We start from the raw sequence: 6,454 nt of genomic DNA, 5'->3' as shown, positions 1-6,454 counted from the left end.
CCACGCACCGCAACTAAGAGTAGCCCCCACTCACCGCAACTAGAGAAAGCAGTGCACAGAAACAAAGACCCAATGCAGCCAAAAATAAATAATAAATAAATAAATTTATAAAAAAAATACGAAGAACACACTCATTTTTCTTAAGGTATATTTATTGTAAGTGAGTTTGATGAAAAAAGAGAGGGATATCTGAAATTAGGCTGATACAGGACAACCGTAAGTATCCACATCCTGAATAATCTCACACAGGGCAGAAGTATGATCGTGTTGTAGGGTAGGTTAGACAGGCTAAATTAATTTGATTATCAAAGTCCTTTTTTCACAGACCACCCATTGCCATCTCTCATGACACTAGCATCAGATTAGTTTGGGAAGTGCTACACTCCACCATGACAGCAAATGTCACCCACGTAGAAATCTTATCTGTGTTTACAGAGGAAATGTATCAAAACAAAACTTGCATTATTTTTACCCACTCATTGTCACTCATCAGTTTTATTTTTTAAAAAATGGATCATGTGGCTCAGAGCTCCTACGAGCCAGTTCACATTGTTTGTTGTTAACTTACCATTCCATTACAGAGGTATCAAATGGAATGATTCCATGCCAGGGGCACTGACATTTCGCTTCTGACTGGCTCTGGATAGGAAAATGTTCCTCTCTACCTTAGAAATACTATCCAAGTGTAATTATACATGAACAAAAAAATCTGCCAGTGATCTCACACCAATTTTAGAAACACCAGTGTGAGTCTTCTTACACTAATCAGACTTTGTATGTAAAAGTCTTGATTACAGACTCTTCAGGAAAAAATACAGTATTCACTATTACACACAGCTAAGCCATTTACTCACAATTCCTCGATCATTGTTCTACTTTATATGACCATTTGGTATTTAATTGCTCACCTTATTGGAGAGCCCAGCCCACATTGTCTGCAAGATTATAAAGGCAAAGGAAGTTGGAGATATTAACTACCTAGAGGGGACCTTTTTTATATTTCCATATAGGTATAATTTAAGATGGTCGCATTTTTCTCGCAAGCTCAAAATAAATGTAACCCATACTAACTGTATTTTATTATAGGCAAGTGACATTACAGTTCCATCAGCTATTTAAAGTAAATGTATTCGAATAAAAGTTTCAATTTGGCATAGTAGTTAAAAGCATGGACTCTAGAACCACACCATGTGGACCCCATCCCTTACTAGCCACGTGACATGGAACAAGTAACATATTCTCCCTGTGCCTTAGATTTCTCAACAACAGAATAAAGGTAATACTAGTCCTTGTCTCACAGAATTTTAGGTGGATTTAATGAACTAACACTTATAAAGCACTTAGAATAGTAACTGAAACATTAGTAACGCTATATAACTGGTAGCAGATGTATTAACTGCAAGCCTTCACCATGCCTTTAATATGCTTACGTTCCTTGTGAATCCATGGGAGTCTAGCTGTTAAGAAATGGACTAGCATCCTATTTATTCAACACTGCGCTAGAGTTCCTAGCACTGTAAATAAGAAAGGATTCAGCTACACTGCTGAAAGTGGTTTCAGTATACAAAAATTCATTTTATTTCTACACACTAGGGATGAAGAGTTATAAATGCAATCAAAATGTCTAAATGTCATTTATACTAGCAACAAAAATACTAGATACCTAGAAATAATCCAGTGAAAGTTGTGCAAGACCATTATATACAAAATCATAAAATTTTAATTGAAAGTTATCTTAAAAATCTAAATAAATGGAGAACAGTGGTCAGGGGAAGACTCAAAAGAATAATGATATCAATTCTTGCCAAACTAATCTATAAATTCAGTGTAATTCCAATTAGGAGAGTAAGTTGTGGGTTAGACTCCCAGGGCTCAAATTCCAATGCAGCCACTTACTACAGGGGTCCCCAACCCCCAGACCCGTGGACCACTATCAGTCCGAAGCCTGTTAGGAACCAGGCCTCACAGCAGGAGGTGAGCGGCGGGCGAAGTGTCACCTGCCGCTCCCCATCACTCGCATTACTGCCTGAATCATCTCTCGCATTACCACCTAAACCATCCCCCCCCCAACCCCGCCCATCCGTGGAAAAATTGTCTTCCATGAAACCAGTCCCTGGTGCCAAAAAGTTGGGGACCGCTGACTTACTATATGACCTTGGGTAGGTTACTTCACCATTCTGTACTTCAGTTATGTTGTCAGATGAACACAGATAATGTACTGTTTTCCTTTGGGGTTTTTGTGAAGAATAAATAAATATAAAGTGCTTAAAATATTCCTGGCACGTAGTCAGGTCCTCTAAAAGTGTTACATATCGTTGATGTTATATTAAGAACTGCAGGTCCATAAAGAAAAGAAACAAACAACCTAATAGAAAATAGGCAAGCAAATGAAAAATACTTTACAGAATAAGAAATAAAACTGTCCAAAATGCATTTAAAACAATCTTTACTAATAATTGTAAAAGGCAAATTAAAACTCTAAATACTTCTTCAGTCATATTGGCAAAGACTAAAATGTGTTGGCAAGAATGTAAGAGAAACAAGTGTTTTTGAACACTGTGAGAATATAAATTGGCACCATTTTATAGGAAAATATAACAGTAACTAACAAATTACAAAGTGTACATACATTTAAAAAAATTATGTACATACATTTTTGATTGAGCAATTCCATTTATGAGACTTATCCTACAAAAACTGTCATGTAAGTACACTAAGATGGAAGGATGTTTATTGTCATATTGTTTGTAATACAAGAACTGGAAAAATCCTAAGGATCCATATTATTCAGTCAATGAAAATAAAGTGATAGAAAGTATACATTAACATGGAAAAATGTCCAAGATCTAATGTTAAATGCAGAAAAGTGAGTCCAACAAGGTAACATAATTTAAAATTTTTCTCATAAATGTTAGTATGCACATAAAAATCCTCTGGAAGGATGTACAGAAATTGTTCACAGTGGTAAACTTTGAGGGTGTGAGTGGAAAGGGAATGTATGTGACTTTTATTTTCTATTTGAAGCATGTCTCAACTGTCTAAAAATATTACAAGGTGAGAGCATCATTTTTATAGTAAATAGATTTAATTCTTCTAAGCTTTATTTAATTAACATGGTTCCCACTCTTAAGCATGTTTCTTAGCTTGATATAACTATGTTAAACTATTTATCTTAAATTATTTGAAGAAGTACTAAAGACTTCCCCAATTCAGTAGGATAGAGTGTTTAGTTTTTAAACTTATGAAAACTTTGTATTTTTGTTTTGTTTTGTATTTTTTACATCTTTTTTGGAGTATAATTGCTTTACAATGGTGTGTTAGTTTCTGCTTTATAACAAAGTGAATCAGCTATACATATACATATGTTCCCATATCTCTTCCCTCTTGCGTCTCCCTCCCTCCCACCCTCCCTATCCCACCCTTCTAGGTGGTCACTAAGCACCGAGCTGATCTCCCTGTGCTATGCGGCTGCTTCCCACTAGCTATCTACCTTACGTTTGGTAGTGTATATATGTCCATGCCCCTCTCTCGCTTTGTCACAGCTTACCCTTCCCCCTCCCCATATCCTCAACTTTGGAATGATGATTCATGAATGTTTTAATTCTACCTTTTCAGGTGCATGCTAAAACTGATTATATATTTCACCAGAGCCAAATAGCAAATGTTTTAGTTCTCTGAATGTTTGAACACTTTTTGTCATTTCCCTATATATCCCTCCCCAAGACAATGAAGAACTATGCCCTTGGGCTTTCTTTAGTCACCAAGGAATTTCCCCAGCCATAGTAACTCTGCAGTGGCTTGGACATTAAAAAGCACCACTCTTGACACCTTGGGATGGGGGTGTAAGGAGACCCTGGAAGACAACATGCTCTAATTGCATAAAGGGAGCATTTATTTTTAGCACTTCTAAAGACCCTTCCCAAAACGACCTTCCACTTTTCCTCATCTCCCCACCATCAGTTCTGACAGCCAACATGCCAGAGAGGGTATTTCCTCCAAGACTTTCACCACAGCCACTACATTCGGTGGTTCATTCTGTTCTTTTTCTCCCACCCTTCACCATGCATGACCTATTATTTTGGATGTCTTACCTAAAATCCCTCCAACATAATGTGACTACATTTAATATGTAAGTCTCAGTGGATATGTGAATCGTCTCAGTTCCTTCCTACAAATTTCCCTTGTATGCCTTGAAGATCATTCACTTCTTGGCTACCACCAGGTAACTTCTCCATTCTTCCTCATTTTCACAATGTCCACGTAGCTCTTCTCAATTCTCTGTTTCTAGCCTGAAAATACTGCCTTCATTCTGTCAAGACTTTAGTGAATTAAACTTGCCCTACTGAGTATCCTACTCTTGTTTTAAATCTGAGGGGTTATGTTCAACTCAGAAAGTGTATTACCCAGGCTTAGGTTTTTTCAATGTAGATGATGAGGAGGCAAATATTCACATGCTGAAAGTTGTTCTGGGTGTTTGCATTCAGGAAACCACCATCTAAACTGATGTGCACTCCCAGAGCAGGGAAGGGTTGTTCAACTTCATACTGAAGGTTCTGTCAAGTGCAACATGAGGGCGAAAAAGGTCTCCAGATCACAAAGGGAGATGTAAAAATGTCTTTATTCAGACTCTAAAATAGTGTATGTAGAATACTCTATCAATCTTAAAAAAAAACCTTCAAAAACTGATATTTGGATTTAGCAAGGTTGCAGTATACAAACTCTATACACACACAAAATATTTTATTTTTACATATTAGCAATGAACAACTGCAAACTGAAATGAAAAAGAGTGCATTTTAAAATAGCATCAGAAAATATGAAATACATAGGGATAAATCTGACCAAAGTTGTAGAAAAACCATACACAAAAAACTAAAAGTCACTGCAGATATAAACTAAAGAAGACCTAAGTAAATGATAATATGAGGGGTAAAACATCTTATCTACGTTGAATTGTGGTCCCCAAAAAGATATGTATAAGTCCTAACCCCCAGTAGCTGTGAATGTGACTTTTTTTGAAAAAATGTGCTTTGCAAATGTAATTAAGTGAAGAATCTGAAGATGAGATCATCCTGGGTTATCTAGATGGGCCCTAAATCTAATGACAAATGTTTTTGTAAGAAAAAGATGAGATACAGAATACCTCAGATAATACCATGTTTACAGAATGCTGTGAAACCTAAGAGAATCATAAATTTAGTTATAGTCAGATATATGTTTGGATAAGAACAAACAATTGGCTCAGCACATATTCTCATCTATTCACAAATCTGTTGATCCACTAGGGAACTGGCCATAGCTCCTTTTGAATAATTCATTTTAACAACTGCTTATTGGGTCCTCATCAGGTACAACACCCGTGATAAGTGTTGTGTGCATCATCCAGACATGTCTTTGGAAGACTCAGTCCAAAAAGGGAGAGAGACCCTTAAAGAAATACTAATGAAAGAACTAACATTTATTGAGTGATTACTGGGCACTGTGTTATGGTAATTATGTCTGTCCTCCAAAACAAGGACTGGAACTACCAGAAGATGGAATAAACAAGGAAACATTCTGCACTAGAGCCTTGGGAAAGAGAACAGTCCTGCCAACACCTTGATTTCAGACTTCAGGCCTCCAGAATTGTGAAAGAATAAATTTATTTTAAGGCACCCAGTTTGGGGTAATTTGGCAGCTCTAGGAAACGAATATACAGATGCAAGAATTACACTGGCCATCTCATCAAAAACTATGCAGAAAATAGTGAAAAGTGAAATATTTAAAGTACTGAAAGAAAAAAAAAACCCACCAACATAGTATTCTGTACCCAGCAAAATTGTTCTTCAAAAGTGAAGAGAAGTCGCTGGGTGAGGTGGGGATTCTGGTGCCAGGAGCCCAGTTAGAAGAAATGATACATTTCCTCACTGCCCTCCTGTTCTCTTTGTGAACAACATGTGTTTTCCAAGAAGTTAAGTGAAACTAAGGATCCAGTTGGTGGCCACTGAACGGAGCGAAGCCGTGTGGATGAAAGGCTCTTGGTGCTGCAGCCAAGAGTCAGTGCTGTGCCTCTGAGGTGTAGAAGGGAAGAAATCATAAAGATCAGATCAGAAATAAATGAAGGAAACGATAGCAAAGATCAATAAAACTGAAAGCTGGTTCTTTGAGAAGATAAACAAGATTGATAAACCATTAGCCAGACTCATGAAGATAAAAAGAGAGAAGACTCAAATCAATTTGAATTAGAAATGAAAAAGGAGAAGTAACAACTGACATGGCAGAAATACAAAGGATCATGAGAGATTACAACAAGCAACTCTATGCCAATAAAATGGACAATCTGGAAGAAATGGACACATTCTTAGAAATGCACAACGTGCTGAGACTGAAGCAGGAAGAAATAGAAAATATGAACGGACCAATCACAAGTACTGAAATTGAAACTGTGACTAAAAATCATCAAACAAACAAAAGC

The sequence above is a fragment of the Neophocaena asiaeorientalis genome, unplaced genomic scaffold, assembly GCF_003031525.2.
Source record: "Neophocaena asiaeorientalis asiaeorientalis breed wild unplaced genomic scaffold, Neophocaena_asiaeorientalis_V1.1 scaffold961, whole genome shotgun sequence".
Classification (NCBI taxonomy): domain Eukaryota; kingdom Metazoa; phylum Chordata; class Mammalia; order Artiodactyla; family Phocoenidae; genus Neophocaena; species Neophocaena asiaeorientalis.
This window is presented reverse-complemented; position numbering follows the sequence as displayed.